This window comes from Pan troglodytes, chromosome 6, assembly GCF_028858775.2.
Source record: "Pan troglodytes isolate AG18354 chromosome 6, NHGRI_mPanTro3-v2.0_pri, whole genome shotgun sequence".
NCBI classification, from domain to species: Eukaryota; Metazoa; Chordata; class Mammalia; order Primates; family Hominidae; genus Pan; species Pan troglodytes.
In genome coordinates this window covers 132,221,987-132,240,915 of record NC_072404.2, presented here as the reverse complement: position 1 = coordinate 132,240,915, position 18,929 = coordinate 132,221,987, and the positions used below count along the sequence as shown (strand labels likewise).

General features: G+C 41.2%; 1 long non-coding RNA gene across 1 annotated transcript in view; it reads right to left on the bottom strand.

Moving 5' to 3' along the window:
• Positions 1-534: 534 nt before the first annotated feature.
• The window catches only part of LOC129135567 (uncharacterized), a 43,624-nt gene continuing 25,229 nt past the window's right edge, over positions 535-18,929 (bottom strand). Inside the window, exon 4 of the long non-coding RNA XR_008536530.2 lies at positions 535-16,409. This is a non-coding gene — a long non-coding RNA (uncharacterized LOC129135567). The remainder of the gene's footprint in view (positions 16,410-18,929) is intronic.

Here is an 18,929-nt window from a genome sequence, read left to right as displayed (position 1 = left end):
AGGCATACAAAAAAGCATGGTTTAATTCTTCCACTTCCCATTCCCTTTTCTTCTTCCTTCAGGTAACCACCAACCTGAATCTCATGTTTATCATTTCCATGTATGTTGCTTCTTTTTCTACACAGGAACACTCCTTTTTATCTGCCTAATGTGGCACCTAACTTTAAAAATATTTATGAGGCTGGGCATGGTAGCTCACGCTTGTAATCCCAGCACTTTGGGATACTGAGGCAGTCGGATCACCTGAGGTCGGGAGTTCGAGACCAGCCTGACCAACATGGAGAAAACCCGCCTCTATTAAAAGTACAAAATCATCTGGGTGTGGTGGCACATGCCCGTAATCCCAGCTACTCAGGAGGCTGAGGCAGGAGAATTGCCTGAACCCGGGAGGCAGAGGTTGCGGTGAGCCGAGATCGTGCCATTGCACTCCAGCCTGGGCAACAAGGGCAAAACTCTGTCTCAAAAAAAGAAAGAAAAAAAGAGAGAGAGAGAGAGAGAAAGAAAGAAAGAAGGAAAGAAAGAAAGGAAGGAAGAAGGAAGGAAAGAAAGAAAGAAAGAAAGAAAGAGAAAGAAAGAAAGAAAGGAATTTTTTTGCATATTTTTGTAAACAACATGGATAGAGATCTTTAGACTAATTACTGTCTTTTTAAAAATCTCCCTATATGGCAGTGTAAATTGTGGGGCATAAATGAAAAGATAAGTCAGACTCTTGACCTGGAAAGATGAAGCAACACAATGCATAGATTTGCTGGTAGGGAGTGAAAAGACAGATCCAGTATCTTTACTTTTTTTACCTTTAATGTCTGACAATACTTTTAACTTTTATTTGGACTCAGTAATAGCAGAATAGCAGTGTAGCAGAAAATGAAGTTTGTGGTTTATCTTTCCCCAAGCCACACCAACCTCCAATACAATTATATTTCTCTAACTCAGGTCAAGCCCAAGGAATTGCAGGAGCACCCACACAAATGCCTTCCTTTTGGCTGTTTGGGGATGCCACAGTGATTCATTTGCATTCAAAATTGCTCACACTGCTGTCCTTTTCTGTCCTTTGACATTGGCCTTTATCATCTCTGAGTTTTCTTTCATCAGACCTCTCCCATTGTTACAGCTCTAAAATCTGTCCTGATGCTCCTCTCCTGGGACACAGGGCTCTGTGCTCATATCACCTCATCTTCTCCTTGTGGGATTAGCTGCTTCTATTGCAGTAGGCTCTGGCCATCCCCAGCAGTTGTCCCAGGCTGTGTTGTGGGGGCCCAGGTTTTTGTGGTCTTCTTCTGATGGATAGAGCTGCAGCAGACACCATAAGTGCTTTGACCAGATCTGCTGGGATCACTTTCACTATTTCTGTGCTTCAGTGCTTTTTTCCCTCTGCTTCACAGTACCTGTATTTATTCTTCGGAGGACTGCTCTTGTGCGTCTGGGGCTGCTTTGCCAGTAAGCACAGAGCTGGGATTTTAGGTCACCTGGCGCAGCTCTTAACCAATGACTGCCAGATGATGGAGTAAAAAGACCCAGCTCCCTTGCTTCGGGTCAGGAAAACTCTGAGGTGTAATTTACATTCCAGATCTTCCTGGGGGAGAAAGCAAGTCTCAACTTTGTTTGCCTTTTCCCTCTTTCCTGGGAATGACTAAAACATCATGAAAAATTCCCAGATTAGCAATATGGGAACAGCAATGGAACAGAAGGCATGTCATACACGTGAGGCCACGTTGGGCTCCAGACTGGAGGTGGGAGGCCAGTTGTTAACCTTGGTGCCAGGTCATCAGGGCTGGCCTGTCTTTGAGGATAAGGTCCAAAATGCTGATTTTGAAGGGTGGTAATCTACTCTTGCTTTAGTTAGGTTAACCCTGGGAACAGAGTATGGCTAATTTTTCAGGTGACTTTAAACGGGGAGAGGAATAAAGAGAGCAAAGCCAGGAACTCACCTGAATTGAGCTTGACAAGGTGCAAAGCAGAGAGGTGGAGTGGAGGAAGTTGTTTTTGTTGTTGTGATTGTGGTTTCTAGAGACAGGGCCTTGCTCTGTCACCCAGACTGTAGTGTAGTGGCATAATCATAGCTCACTGCAACCTCAAACTTCTGGGTTCCTAGGCTCAAGTGATCCTCTCACCTCAGTCTCCTTAGTAGCTAGTACTACAGGAAGGTACCATCATGTCCAGCTAATTTTTAAAATTTTTGTAGAGATGAGGCCTCACTATGGGGCCCAAGCTGGCCTTGAACTTCCAGCCTCAAGTGATCCTCCCACCTTGGCCTCCCAAATTGCTGGGATTACAATGATCTACTGGGCCCAGACAGGAGAGAAAGTCTTAAACTATAGGACATGATCCATCTCCTAAAGTAGCTTACATTCTGGTTGTGAAAGGCTAGAAATCAATGTGTAAAAAGATAACCCTACAAAGCAATTTATAAGTGCAAAATAAATGGCACAAATGAGAAATGTTTCATTTATATATATGAAATTAGAAGTGAAACATATTGAAACAAGGAATAGAAGGAAGAAATGGAAACTTTAAAATTATACTTGTATTATGTATTTCTTAATTTGCTACAGTGACTATCTGATGACTGAAGTATGAGTTGGAGGCACATTACAATGTTAAACTAGTAATATTTATTTTTAATCAAATTCTTAATACTTCCAGAGAAAATCTAATTCTAAAGATAAGTGTACATGTAACGGCTTTCAATCACTTCTTAGATGAGTGGCTTATTTTAGAAAACGGTTTCTTAATTTCACAATATTTATCATAGTAAGACAAAATAAGAGATTAATGAATAGTAGAACATATTAGAATACACTGAGTGTATTCTATTATGTTTGGGTTTTGGGAGATATTGAAGAAAGGAACATCTGCCTCTTGGGAAAGTAATTTCCTTTTATGAGAAGGCATCATACTTTCAGCCTCACATATCTATATTTTAACTCATGGGAGAATTAGCTGTGTGATTTCTGCCTACTAGCTAAAGCATTCTGAGCCTCAATTTCATCATCTGTTAAGTGAAAGATGTGTAATATCTAGCTCATTGCATTTTGCGAGAATAAAGTGATGTATATTTTATGCTTTATAAATACATAAAGCATTGCTATTTTTAATTCATAGAATGATGAAAACTGAATTCTACTCTTTCATCTTCACTGTGATAACTGTAATAAATAAATGAAATATTTTCACAGATGTTTAAACTTTCATTTAAAGTAAGCATTGAAAATATTTCCCCTAGTTCTGCTTTTGACATTATTCTACTTTGTAATTGTCATAGGTAATAATGTCTTATGAAATAGAAGAACAAAGGACAAGTACAGAGACTTGTGTCTTTATCCCAGTGCTTTGGGAGACTGAGGTTGGAGGATTGCTTGAGGACAGGAATTTGAGACCAGCCTGGGCAACATAGTGAGACTTTGTCTCTAAAAAAATTAAAAATAATTAGCCACACATGGTAGCATGTGCTTGTAGTCCTAGTTATTTGAAAGAATTGCTTGAGCCAGGAATTTGAGGTTACAGTGAGCTATGATTGTGCCACTGCACTCCAGCCTGGGTGACAGAGACACTATCACTAAAAAAATAGAGGACAAAGTATTGGGGCTTAAAATGGCCAGATTTCAGGCCTGTTTTTTTTCTTTCTTTCTTTGTTTTTTTCACACGTAAAAAGTCCAGTGATCTTGGACAAGTCTCTTAACCTCTTCATCCAATTCAGAGTTTTATTGTGAAGCTTCCATGAAATAATGCATGAAAAGTGCTTTGTAAAATAAGTGCCAGATAAATGTAAAGAAATATCAAGGAGTGGTTGCGGGCGCCTGTAGTTTCAGCTACTCGGAGAGGCTGAGGCAGGAGAATGGAGTGAATCCGGGAGGCGGAGCTTGCAGTGAGCAGAGATCGCCCCACTGCACTCCAGCCTGGGCGACAGAGCGAGACTCTGTCTCAAAAAAAAAAAAAAAAAAAAAAAAGGAATACCATTAAAGTACATTATGCCTCGTGACATCTGTAGCCTGTTGCTCATCTTTCATTTGTATATCTAGTGTACTCAAGTTTGGTGATCCATGAGTAGTTCTTCAAAAAACATTTATTGTGCTTCTACTATATATCTGCACTCTGCCAGTCATTGGAGATGTAGCAATGAACAAAACAGACATGGTCCCTACCTTCATAGAGCTTATGATTTAGAGGAGAAACAAATAGTAAACAATCGCTCAAATAACTATGCAATTGCAATTGTGATAAGTACAGTGAAAGAAATGTACAAGGTCATTTGAGTACGTAGGTTGGGGAGAGAATTCTCAATAGGTCTTTCACATTCCTGCACAACTTTCAAGCAGACTGATCACCCTTTGCTCTGGACTACGTTTTTAAAGGAACTTTGCATAGCAAACAGCATTGGAAGATAGCATCACCCTTGAGAGCAAAGCACGAGGATGCTTACTGCCCATATAAGAAACAGGGGCTCCCTAAGCTCAATGATTCTCTTCTGTAATGCACCTTATTGTGTGTGCAGGCTTCCATCTGGAGCCATCTGTGTTGCCCCATGAGGCATGGGAATGAGAGAAACTAATGCAAATAATGCTGATGCTCTTGATGCTTGATGTGCCACAAGTAATAAAATCCTTTGTCTTTGAATCTGGGGTCTTACGTTTTCTGCTAGCATCCATGAAACTAAAGCAAGCTAACTTACTAGCTTGAAAGTAGGACAGAATCATAGACCTATTATAAAAGGGGAACAATTTTAGGAAGTGGCCTCTGCTTTAGCCTCCCTCCAGTTCATTTTTTTCCTTTGGATACATGGTCTTACTCTGTTGCCCAGGCTAGAGTACAGTGGCGTGATTATAGCTCATTACGTCCTTGAACTCCTGGGCTCAAGTGATCCTCCCTGCTCAGACGCCCAAATACCTAGGACTACAGGCGTGCACCACCATGTCTGGCTAATTTTTAAAAATTTTTTATAGAGATGGGGTCTCACTGTGTTGCCCGGCCTGGTCTTGAACTCCTAGCCTCAAACCATCCTCCCACTTCAGACTCACAAAGTGCTGGGAATACAGGTGTGAGCCACACACCTGGACAAGTATTTTTTCTGGATGTGTTCCCTTCTTTGCTAGGTGCATAGGTGTCATCTGGTGTCTCCCTCTCTCATTCTCTTGGAAATTCCTTTAGCATCCTGTGTTAAATCCGCTTGAGATTTCCTATTTATTTTCAGCACCCAGTGACTTCTACTCTCTTGGTCTACTCATGTTTATAGAATACATTGCCCAAAAGTTTCCTGAGAAAAAATATCCAGGAGGTCAATTTTTGTAACTGTACATATCTGAAAACGTCTTTATTTGACCCTTATGTTTCGCTGATAGTTTGGATGGGCATAGAATCCTAGATTGGAATTAACTTTCGTTCAGAATTTTGAAGGCTGCTTCATTGTCTCTAGAATTTTTTTGGTAAGTTCCTGTCAGGAAAAGCCAAATGGAAGAGACGTATAGGGAAGATATGTGCGAAGGGGTGTAGGGCTTTCATGCCCTCTCTGGGCATATCACCCTTCCAGCACCTCCATGTGTTCGTTGGCCATTGCTGATTGACTCAATCTCCAGCCCCTTTTCCCTCCCTGGAAGTGGGGCTGAAAGTTCTGACCCTCTAGCCACATGGTTGTTGGTTCCTTTGACCACCAGCCCCATCCTCCCAGAGGTACCGACTTAACATAAACTCAGGTGTGGTTGAAAGGAACTTATTACAAATGAAATTATGAAAAAAAATCTTTCACCCCTATCACTGAGGAAATTCCAAGGGTTTTAGAAGCTCTGTGCCAGGAACTAGGGGGTGAAGACAGAATATACATTTCTTATTACCACACATCACAATATCAGAGACCTATGGGTCCTTCCATTCTGGAAAATCATGTTTTTCTGTTTTGAAAAAATTTCTTAAATTATTTCTTCAATTATTTCATTGATAACTTGCATTCTTCCTCTTTCCCCGTTTTTTTTTCTACCCTGCAACTCCAGTTGTTTGAATATTCTTTCTCCTGGATTGGTGCTCTAATTTAAAAAAATGTTTTTCATTCTTATGTTTAATGTATTTTTTTTTTGGTCCTACTTTTTGAGTAATGGTCCTGACTAACGCTACTACTGAGTTTTTCCTGTTATTTGTTATTGACTCATGCTTATGAGTGCTTGATTAAATAGTTGAATTTTACCTTAAGATGGTATGAATGGGCCACTTTATGATTCTCACCTTGCTTTGGTCAGAAATTGTATAGCATAGAAGACTCTCCTGATCTGAAAGTCCTGGCTAGGAATATTTTAGAAGCCAAGTAGAGAAAGAGGGAAAGCTGTCTCAGCATCCAGTATCCACATGTTCCCTTAAATCCTGTTTTTGGTATAAGATTTTAATCCTCAACTATGTTCGGTATCCACCAGTCCAGAATCCATTTATTTTGCCCTCTCCAAAGAATACACTTCACCTCAGCCCAGGTGGGAAGGGACAAGTTGCTTCCACACTCCAGCCCAGGTGCAGAAGCGACAAGTTGCTCAGCAGCACAGAGGAGATGGGGGAGACCTGGGAAGCTACTGGCTTCTCAAGCAGCCTTCATCTGGACCTCCTGATTTGGGGCCCCACTTCACCACCATTTCCAGAGGTGCTTGGTGCTATCATGTCATGGACCTTTGAGGATTCTGTGGTTACAAATCAGGCTGCTTCTTGGCTTTCACCATCACCAGATTAGGATTTGGCTTTTTGAGGTCTCCAAGTTGGCTACAACCCTCCATCTGCTTTCTGGCCTCAACATTTCGGGTGCTCTTGTCTCTTTCCCTTTTTTCCACTTTTTTTGTGTGCTTGTTAACTTAAAAAAAAATTTTTTTTTTTGAGATGGAGTCTCCCAGGCTGGAGTGCAGTGGCACGATCTCAGCTCACAGCAACCTCCACCTCCCGGGTTCAAGTGATTCTCCTGCCTCAGCCTCCCGAGTAACTGGGATTATAGGTGTGTGCCACCATGCCTGCTAAGCTTTGTATTTTTAGTAGAGATGGTGTTTTGCCATGTTGGCCAGGCTGGTCTCCAACTCCTGACCTCAGTTGATCCGCCCACTTTGGCCTCAAAATGCTGGGATTACAGGCGTGAGCCACCGCACCTGGCCAAAAAAATTATTTCTAGAGGGTTTAGTGAGGGAAAATTAGGCCAAATTTTTATCCAAATGAAGTTTTGAAGAGAACCATTCATGATGCTTGTGAATCATAACATTCCTCTCTACCTTCCCTTCTTTTTTTTTTTTTTTTTTTGAGACAGAGTCTCGCTTTATCGCCCAGGCTGGAGTACAGTGGCGTGACCTCGGCTCACTGCAACCTCCATCTCCCAGGTTCACGCCATTCTCCTGCCTCAACCTCCCAAGTAGCTGGGACTACAGGTGCCCGCCACCACGTCTGACTAATTTTTTGTATTTTTAGTAGAGACAGGGTTTCACCATGTTAGCCAGGATGGTCTCGATCTCCTGACCTCGTGATCCGCCTGCCTCGGCCTCCCAAAGTGCTGGGATTACAGGCGAGAGCCACCGCACCCGGCCTCTACCTTCCCTTCTAAACATCAGTGAAACTGGTTATTTACACTACAAACATTTGGAACTTTAAGGGAAAGTATTCTAAACTCCTAAAAGAGCCTCATTTATAGGTAACTATATCCCATTGAGAAAGAATACATTTACTGTACCAGTGATTAAAACAGAAGGTAGGTTTTCTTTATTTTACAATTGCTTATCACCTAAAAGACTGCCTTCTGCTTTCCTTTTAAAAATATAAAAAGTAGGAGGAGCAAGAAAAATAATGCACAATGCTAAGTATATTTTTGTTTGTCTTCAAGGTTGACAAATATTCATTATGACAAAATAAATTTAATTTCTGTGCTAGCTATAATTTTTAGTTATAAAGAACAATGATAAACTCAAGTTACCTCAATTCTGAAGTATTTATTACAAGGAAATGGGGGAATTAAGGAAGATGGGGGGGTCTCAGTCAGGTGATGAGGTATCAAGAACAGGAACTCCTTCATCTCTGAGCAGGAAAATAGGAACCTAATTGTGCCTGAGCTTCCTGGAGAACAGACTCCTTCTGGACTGGCAAGATCATTCCAGACAGGCTCAAGGCAGCTCTAGGTTATCTGTTCACCCCGGCAGTCCCTATTCTGCTGAGCCATTAACATGACTCAACTCCTTCCTGGCCCTGCTGCTGCCCCTTCCAAAGCTATAAATTAATTAACTTACTTCTACTTCCCTCTGCCCAGCCCCTTCTTATTTGTCTGGAAAAGCAAAAATAAATAAAAAAGATGAACCAGATGAAATGTGGTTGGAGGGAGGTAAGTAACACTCAACTGGTCTCCTGTTCATTCGAGAGGCTTCTTGGTTACTCAAGGGTTTTGCTCCCTCAGGCTCCCTGCTGGTTCATGACTTTCTGTGTCTCCATTTCAAACTTGCAATAAGGAGAATCTGATTGGTAGAGTTAGTACCTGTCATCTCTGCTGGGCAAAGATCTCATTCCATATGGCCTCATAGTCTACTCTTAGGTGCCATTTTTCTTATTAAATGATTAATACATGGTACTTATGAAGTGACATTCTGAAAATATTTTTGATATTGAAAATATGTTTTTATACTTTAGAAGCTTGGAAACTACCATGCTATAGCATAGTATTTAATTGTTGGTAATCTGTATCTCTGATGATCTGAAAGCTAAACTCATCTCTGGAGATAAATCAATTCTGTGCTTCTTCAAATAAATTATATTCTGTTTATTAGAATCCAATTGATAATATGTAACATTTTCCTTTCATTGATAAGTGATTACAGTGATTTTCATCTTGGAAAACATTAATAATTCTACAGTCCTTGTTTCTAAAACACAGAAGCATATTTTAAAAAATAGACTTTATATTTTAGAATAGTTTTAGGTTCATAGAAAAATTGAATAGATGATATATTTTCCATATATCTTCCGCCCCCACACATACATAGACTCTTCCATTATCAACATCCCCACTAGAGTGGTACATTTGTCACAAATGATGAACCTACATGTACACATCATTATCACTAGAATCCACAGTTTACATGACGGTTCACCCATTATACAAATGGACAAATGCATAATGATATATGTCTATCACTATAGTATCATACAGAGTAGAGCAACAGGAACCCTAAAAATCCTCTGTGCTCTACCTATCTATCCCTTCCTCCCACTTATCTCTGGCAAGCACTGATTATTTTTTTTTTTTCTGTCTTCAAGTTTTACCTTCACTAGAATGGCATATAGTTGAAATTATACAGTGTGTAGCCTTTTCAAACTGCCTTATTTTACTTAGTAATATTTATGTAAGTTTCCTCTATGTCTTTTCATGGCTTGATATCTCATTCTCTTAGCACTGAATCATATTCCATTGTCTGGATGTACCACAGTTTATTTATCCATTCACCTACTGGGGGTATCTTGGTTGCTCCCAAGTTTTGGCAATTATGAGTAAAGCTGCTATAAACATCTGTGTGCAGATTTTTGTGTAGGCATGTTTTCAGCTTCTTTGAGTAAATATCAAGGAGTGTGGTTACCGGATCACATGGTAACAATATGTTTAATTTTATAAGAAACTGGCAAACTCTCTTCCAAAGTGGCTGTACCAATTCGCATTCCTACCAGCAATGAGTAAGAGTTCCTGTAGCTCTACATCCTCACCAGTATTTGATGTTGTCAGTGTTCTGGATTCTTGTTGTTTTAACTTGCATTTCTCATATGATATGGAGCATCTTTTCATATGCTTATTTGTCATCTGTATGTCTTCTTTGGTGATGTGTCTTTTAAGGTCTTTGGTTCTTTATTTTTTAAGAGGTGAGGTCTCACTCTGTCACCCAGGCTAGAGTGCAAGTGGCACAATCATAGTTCACTGGAGCCTTAAACTCCTGGGCTCAAATGATCCTCCTGCCTAAGCTTCCTGAGTAGCTAGGACTACAGGCATGTGCTACCACATTAGACTAATTTTTTATTTTTTGTAGAGATGGGGTCTCGCTATGTTTCCCAGGCTGACCTCAAACTCCAGGTCTCAAGCAGTCCTCCCTCTTAAAGGCTGGGATCACAGGCATGAGCTACTGCATCTGGCCTTTGGCTCGTTTTTTAATTGTTGCGGTATTTGGGTTCTTACTGCTGAGTTTGAGGCTTATTTTTCAAAATACAAGTCTAATAATTCTTTCGTTTTCTGGAACAATTGTATTAAAGTAACTTGTAAGATGATGAGCCTCCTAAATAAATCCAGTGCTCATGGGAGGGAAGGATAGCCCAATGAAATATAAGAAATTATATGACACATTTTAGTCAAGTTTAATTTTCTCTTGGCTCTAGCCATTCCTTTCCTACAGCTAGAGGATTCTTGGGTTTCACTTTTTTTTTTTTTTTTTTAAAGATGGAGTCTGTCTCTGTCACCCAGGCTGGAGTGCGGTGGCACGATCTCGGCTCACTGCAAGCTCCGCCTCCTGGGTTCTCGCCATTCTCCTGCCACAGCCTCCTGAGTAGCTGGGACTACAGGCGCCCGCCACCATGCCCGGTTAATTTTTTTGTAATTTTAGTAGAGCCGGGTTTCAAAGTGTTAGCCAGGATGGTCTCGATCTCCTGACCTCATGATGTGCCCACCTCAGCCTCCCAAAGTGCTGGGATTACAGGAGTGAGCCACCTCGCCTGGCTGGGTTTCACTTTTACTTCTCCTGCAGAGGTGGTAATGCGTATGAAAGAAAGCAGAAAAAAAATACTTGCATACTTACATAATTTAAGATGTGTAACGCTTGGAATGTTTCAATTTCCTACTTAAGCAAAATACTAAATTCATTTTTGTTAATTTTAGTGAAAAAATAAGAAAGAGTATATTAAGAAGTCAAGAAACCTGTATTGGTGCCAGATTAAACATTGCAAATCAAGGCAGTGGCTCCACTGAGGTGACATATCTTGCAATTTTGATGTTTAATGGGGACTGATCTGGAAACCGAAATAGTGGTTAGCCTGGAATGGCTCAGGATAATTTATTGTAACTCAAATTTGTATTCAAACTAAGTAGGCAACTCTGGCAGATCTGAGATGGGAACAAAAGACTACGTTTCTCCCCTTAGAAGTCACAGAGAGGTTTACATTTCATAAAAATTATCTTGCATTTTGCTGTGCTTGTTGATACATGTAAAATCCAGTTGTGAGGTAAACAGGGGATTTTGAGAGAGTTGAGATTCTATGTAAACAAAACTTATATGCGTATTTTTGACTGCTAATTCAGAATTGTATTTGTGAGTGTCCAGGGCCTACTGGGAGATGAGAAAGGTCTTCTGAGGCTTCCTTCGGCTGGGTTGGAGAAGGCTAGGAGCCTGGGGTGTGGCACACTGAGGGAGTAGAGGGGAAAGAAGAGTGAATAGAAACAGGAAAAGGCAGAGCTCTTTTCCCCACCCTCTGTGGCTTACAGAAAAGGGAAACTGGACCCAGCAAGTGCAACTGCAGGAGAACCAGCACTTCAGTGGTGAGATAAGCCCTCACACTAGCGCAAGCAGAAGTGCCAGCAGCCTGAAAGGGTTTTAACCCTAGGTTGATCAACGTAAATCTTAGAAAGCCACTTCCAAGCCCTGGGAAAGGTGTCTGTACCCAAATCCAAGAGGCAGGAACAGATGTGGTGGAACATTGGAAGCAAGATGATGAGTAACATGAATTGCTAGTGAAGCATCTGAAAAAAAGAGCCCTCAGTTGTATTTTAGAGTTTATTTTTAAGAAGGGTTTGCTCTAAAAGTACTGTGGGAGAAATAAACAGGTAACTAGAGGGGACCCTGAGAGTAGCCACAGAAAGTCTTTCTGAGGAGTGCCAGTTGAGCTGAGGCCTGATGGGTGAAATGAGCCAGACAAATGATGGGGATAGGAGGCAGAAAGAGGGAAAGAAATGCGAAGGGAAGAAATGGGTCACATTCTGGATTCCACTCTAACAGATCCAAGTCACTTTCCTGAGTGGCTTACTGTATAAGTGGAAAGGTGACTAGTCATAGGAGTGTTACATGTTGGAGAAATGGGTAGGATTCAGTTTACATGGACCAAAACATGCAATAAGATCACTTCGGACCTCATTTTTATCATCATTCAATGATGCTTTCTTATGCCTGATTTTGCTTGACTTCTACCAAACACATTTCTGTCAACATGTAAGACATTTTTTCATATGCTGCCCTGCCTGGTCTTGAACTCCTGGGCTCAAACCATCCTCCTGCCTCAGCCTCCCAAGGTGTTGGGATTACAGGCATAAACCACTGCACTCTGCCTGTCCTACATTTCTAGCTGTTTATAAAACAGCTCCACCTGGATGTAATAGGCTTACTTTCCAAAACAGAAGACAAAATTCATGTTCCTTTCAGTATGGATTCTCTTCCTGACTTCCCCATTTGTGTTGGCGACTCCTATTGTCCTAATGATGAAAATCTCAAAACTTTGTAGTGGCCAGGCATGGTAGCTCATGCCAGTAATCCCAGCACTTTGGGACGCAGAAGTGGGAGAATCACTTGAGCCTAGGAATTTGAGACCATCCTGGGCAACATAGCAAAACCCTGACTCTATTTTTAATGTAAAAACAAAAATACTTTATAGTAACCTTTGCTTCCTCACCCCACTGGAGATTCAAATTCTGATGCAAATCATTGTGGAGTCTCTCAGAGTCATTTTTTCCTTCCCATTTTTACTGTTAACACTCATACTTTTTATCCCCCTTACTTTTCACAAAGATGATTTCAAATGTCTCCTATTAGAATTTTCACTGTATAGAGATTCTCTTCCCTGTGTTTTACCTTGCTCCTCTGCCAGGCTGTTTAAGAATCTACATGATTTCCATATGGTCTATTGGATTAAGAGAAAAAAATTTTAAATAAGATCTAGTAATTAGTCCCATTTGCTGAACAGTTTTCTCGTTCACTTTTCTCCAAACTGCATTCTCTGTTCATGTTATATTTGACATGCTTTGTGACATTGCCAGGATTCCTTCCATTTCTCAAAAAAAAAAAAAAAAGAAAAAGAAAAAGAAAAAGAAAATCCCCTCTTGATCTCAAGTGAAACCCCTTTGGACCAGTTGTTCTCAAATGTTAGTTCGTATTGAAATCACCTGGAGGGCTTGCGAAAGCCGATTGCTAGGCTCAACCCAGGGTTTCCAATTCATTAGAGGGTCAATAATTTGCATTTCTAACAAGTTCTCAGATGGTGCTGATGCTGCTTGTCAGGGACCGCCCTTTGAGAATCACTGATTTAGACCAGTACGTCTCAGCCCCGAGTTCCACATTAGATCACGCAGTGTAGGGTGTAGTGGATGCTGAGACTGTGCCCAGATATCCCTCCCAGGACTAAGATGCTCATTTCCCCCAGTGGCTGGGTGTGTCGGTTGCTGATGGCTCCAGCCATCTTCTCTAAGGATTATCCTTGTATATACCTTCTGTATCATGCCCCCCAGGTTGAGATTCAAAAAACAAACATCCACAGTTTTTCATAACATTCTGCTGTGTCCCTTCCCAGTTAAGTCACTAAAAGATGACTGTCGACTGCCGTAAATTAGTTTTACCTATGTTCTTAAAATTTTAACAATTGAGTTACTCAGTATGTACTCTTTTGTCTTCTTTCTCTCAATAAAGTGCCTATGAGATTCATCTATCTTGTTCCATGTGTCAGTAGTTCATAATTTTTATTGTTGTCTAGTATCCCCTTGTATCAATGCACTACAATTTATTTATCCATTCTCCTATTGAGGGACATTTGTGTTGTTTCCAGTTGTTGGATATATGCATTGTCAATCTCTTCAATCAGTCTGTGGCTTGTCTTTTCACTTTCCTGGTGATGTCTTTTAATAGCCTTATTTTAATTAAGTTAAACATTTTTTTCTTTTATGATTATCTTTTGTTTTGTCTCTTCAAGAACTCTTTTCCTACACCTGAGGCTTTAAAAGATACTGATGGCCAGGACTCACTCAGACCAATTAAATCAGGATTATGGGCATTTTTAAAAAAAGCTTCTCAGGTGATTCTAAAGTATAACTAGATTTGAGAACCAGAAGACTCAGACTGTGAGCTTCTTGAGGGTAGAAATTGTGACTGCTTGTTTATATAGCTCAGGACTCAATGCTGGACACCGTGGTGCTTCATAATCACCGGGTGATTTTTGATGAATTTAATTCATCTTTCCAAGATCATCTCAAATTCCATGTTTTCTAAGAATCCTTCACATTATTACCAATAGTCTTATTCTCAGAATATTTTGCCCTATCAGTGTTTCTTAATTGCTGTATTAGTCCATTTTCACACTACTATACAGAACTACCTGAGACTGGGTAACTTATAAAGAAAAGAGGTCTAATTGACTCACAGTTCCACCTGGCTGGGGAGGCCTCAGGAAACTTACAATCATGGCGGAAGTCAAAGGGGAAGCAAGACATGCCTTACATGGCACAGGAGAGAGAGTGCAAAGTGGGAGGTGCCACACACTTTTAAACCATCAGATCTCGTGAGAACTCACTCATGAGCCATCACTAGGGAGATGGTACTAAACAATTAGAAACCACCCCCATGATCTAATCACTTCCCACCAGGCCCCAACTTCAACACGTGGGAATTACAGTTTGAGATGAGATTTGGGTGGGGAGACAGAGCCAAACCATATCAATTGCTTTAAGTATTTACACCTTCTCTCCCCAATCAATTTGCAAAACTGTTAGGATAAAGAATGTTTACGGGAAGCCCTTATTGTCTCTTTCTCCTGTTTCTATGAGGAGATTTGGCTCCAATCTCTGGAAGGAATATTATCTTTGTCCATATGGACTGCTATAACAAAGTACCATGAACTGGGTAGCTTATAAACAACAGAAGTTTGTTTCTTACACAACTAGAGGCTAAGAAGTCCAAGATCAAGACACTTGCAGATTTGGGTTTTGGCAAGGGCTTTCTGCTTCATAGATGATGTCTTCTTGCTGTGTCTTCACGCTGTGGAAGGGGATATATAGCTTTCTGGGGTCTCTTCTATAAGGACATTAATCCCAATCACAAAGGCTCCACCCTCATAATGTACTTTCCTCCCACAGGCCCCACCTCTTAAATATTATACCTTTGGGGTTAGGATTTTAACGTATGAATTTTGGGGAAATGCAAACATTCACACCATAGTAAACCATTTTGAAATATTATTTCCACCTCCTCTCTCCATCCCCTCATCTTTCCTCTTCCTCATCCTCCCTCCCCTGAGAAGTAACTAACATGCTGGTAAGATGGAGAGAGAGAGAGAGTCCAGTGGACCTCCCACTCCTTGGACAGTGAAAACCAGGATTCCTCTTATTCTCTCTCTTCCCCTACCAGCTGTTCATATCACTAAGAGGATGCCAGGGCCCTCTTGGCCTCTTCTATGTAGTTAAAATATGAAGTTTAGTTAGCCAATTAAACTTCTCTACCTGGATTTGGTTGGAGAGGTTATATTCATGCAGATTCTGAGGTTCAGGGTATCAAAGTATGATGAGACTATCATCCCATACTAAAAATAAAAAAGACAAAATTGAATGGATTGTTAAGCATAGTAAAGGAAGTACAGTCTCTTGGAGCAGACCGCTAATTTATATAGAATCTCACGGAAGTGTGAAGTTCAGTGATTGGCGAAGTTGCAGAGGCTTAAGAGCTTCAACATCATCTGCAGAGGTGTGGGTACACAGATGAGGCTATTGCTAATTGGTTGTCACTATAGTGTATTTATTGAGGTGAGTCTGTGATTGACTGGCTTTCAGAAGTAAGCAGCTAATGCTGATTGTAAACAACTTGTAAAAGCTCTTCACCGAAGCAAATTGTTGTTGCTGACTTGACCAGGTTCCAAACTGGTTCTGAGTGCCACTTATTGATATGGCTATAGGGCAACCAGGCCTTTCCAAGGGGGTGGGAATTTATTTTCTTCCCCATTCAGCTTTACTGGTAGTAAAGCTGGCACTGTCCTTTTATCATCTTCAGGTTCCTTGTGCACGTTTCTCCAACCGGTTAGAAGCTGGAGAGAAGAAGTGATTGGTGCTGCCAAACTTCCCAAGGCCAGGAGGATTAGGGCTGAAATAGGCCACTTATAGCAGGAAGGAACTTATGAATTCATTCAATTTAGAGAGTTTTCAAACATTTCAAAACAATGCAAACACCTCTTTAAGAAGAAAACTTAATGTAACCTATGAACTAGCACCCGTCTCCCCTTTATCTAGGACATAGGGAGAAAGCAGATGTTTCTCTCTTTCACCCCCACTAAGGTGGTTACTTGGAAGCTGAAAGTAGATGTCTCCCAATCTTCTGCATTGATTCTGGCTTCGCTGTGCACCTCGGTCACTTTGCTGCTGGTCACTTCCTTGAAGCCCTGTGTGCAGGCCCTGGTTGGGATGTGATCTCCTCAATCTGGGGCTAGATAGGGGAAGAGAATGTGGTACAATGCAGATTTTGATTCAGTAGGTCTTAGGTGGGGCTAGAGGTGATGCAGTTCTACCAAGTCCCCAGGTGATGCCCATCCTGTTGATGTGCCACCACAGTTTGAATAGAAAGGGATCACATTCATAGGCAAGGGATCATTAGAAAAAACAGGAGGCTGTGGACACAGCTAAGTCCACAACACATTGCATGGACTTGACACTTAAGGTGGAGTCTAAGCTGGGCTTGGGGTCTGCACAGCAGGTCCCCGTTGTGACCCTTTCACTGCAGTGAGTTGCAGTCATCAGGACAGATTTATGACTTTGGGGGGCTGTGGGCACTTTGCTTTCATAAACCCTGTCCTTGTAAAAATATTAAAAATTGTATTTTATGACTACACTGGCCCAAAGAGGAGTGTAATCCAGGCTGAATTCATTATTATATGTAATTGTATATATATATACATGTATTTGGATTTTAATAGAAATGAAAGTTACAACATTTTTGTGGGCCCCTAAAAGTGTCATGGGCCCTAGGCACCATGCCTAACAGAGAAGTCAACTATAGTGAGTCTGCCTGCTGGACCAAACATACACAACTGCCAGGAGAAAAGCACTTTTCAGAAGCAGTGCTGTCTAAATTACTAAGAAGCATAAAAATGTTTTCTTAACTGCCTTAAATTTGCAAAGCATCTCCCTTTCTGTGGCACGATATTAATATTCAGCATAGAAATTAATTCAATTTGTTCATTCCCCTCCCTGCTGCTTTCCAAATTGTGCTCATTCGGATTTGTCATGAATAAAAGAAAAGGGTGTAATATTTTAATGGCTGCATCCTTAATTACAAAAAGAGGAGCTTTGAGACTCTTCTCCAGGAAGAGCTTGATTACATTTTTCGTCAGGGGCCTGCTCCATTTCCATCTACAGGTATTTTATTCTTACAGTTACAATGTAGAAAACAGATGCAAGTGGAACTGCTCTGGCTGAAGTGGGGGCTGGGGTCCTGCCTGCATGGCTTCCGCTCCATATGTCCTAGGAGGCCAGTACACCTTTGGGGAATACCAGGGCTCTGCAGAACCCAATTTGTGAGCCCCCAGTGGAATCCACAACCCCTACCACACTTTATACATAAGGAATCAGAGGGCCAGAGAGTGTGATTGTGTCTTCTATTTTTAATTTTTATTACTTTATTTATTTATTTATTTATTTTGACTTTTTAGAGACAAAGTCTTGCTTTGTTGCCCGGGCTGGAGTGCAATAGCATGATCATAGCTCATGGTAACTTTGAACTCCTGGGCTCAAGCGATCCTCACACCTCAGCCTCCCGAGTAGCAGGTGTGTACCACTAAGTCCGACTTCTATTTTTTAAATCATAAAGTTTGATGTGTTTCCAGGTATACTTGCTTATTAGTGTAGATACTTGCCTTCCTTCTAGACAGAATGATGACTCACTACTCTGCTACTCTGAATGATTTTGATCCCCGAACCACACCCTGACTTCCTGGAGGAAAAAAAGAAAGGCTGGGATGGAATTGTCAAGGTGAACAATGATGTCCTTCTACCTAGAAAGAAGTAGGGATTGCTAATAATAATAGCACAGAGGTACTTAAAACAGGTAAGGCCCTGTTCTAAACACTTGACAGGTGTTGCTGTATATACTTGGCGGCAGTGCTAGGAGGTGGGTGTCCATGCTAACGAAGGTACAGAGAGTTTCAGTAACTTTTCTAGGGTCACTCATTACCCAATTTTGGAGTTAGGTCATTGACCTAGCCAGTTTGCCTCCAGGGTCTGGCTGTTAACCCATCTTCAGTGGGAATAACCCTAAAAGTTCCCATCCTAGTGTTGACATTTTCTGCTTCAGAGAAGACATTTTTTCCTCTTGATTTTTCGCTTAGCTTCTGTTGCCTTCCAAGGAATTAAGAAATCTTCAGAGCATCCTTCCTTGTCTAGTGGTATTGCTCGCCTCACTCTCAAAATCCATCTCCAGACAAGAACTTCAGGTCATGATTCTAGTTGATCCCCATATTTGTGCTCATGAGGAGTGAATTTCCCTGTGGAACTGTCTTGGGGGCTTAGAGTGGAGATCCTGGGGGCTGCTTTGGAGTCAGAGCTGGAGCCAGGTTAAGATTGTCTCCAGACCTCAGAGCCCTTGCTGTCTGTCCCCACCAGCATTCTCCCAACAGGCATGCCCTCCGTGCCTGGACACTACGTCTGCATCTCAGCACTGACCCCTTCCTACTTGACCAGTAAGTCAAGCTGTATCCATGCCCAGAGAACTGTGCAACACACAGAGCTCTTGTCAAAACCAAGCTTGATGCTCTCCTATCTCTGGCAGGCAGTTAAGTGTTCAGACAAAAGATAGCTTCTGGGGCAGCCAGCCTACAAACAGTGCTGGTCTTATTACTTACTAGCTTGGAGACATTGAGTAAGCAATTGAAGCACATGCAATTGTACCTCCCGTTTCTTATCAACACAATAGAAAATATTGATAGTATCTGTGTCATTTAGCTGTTGTAAA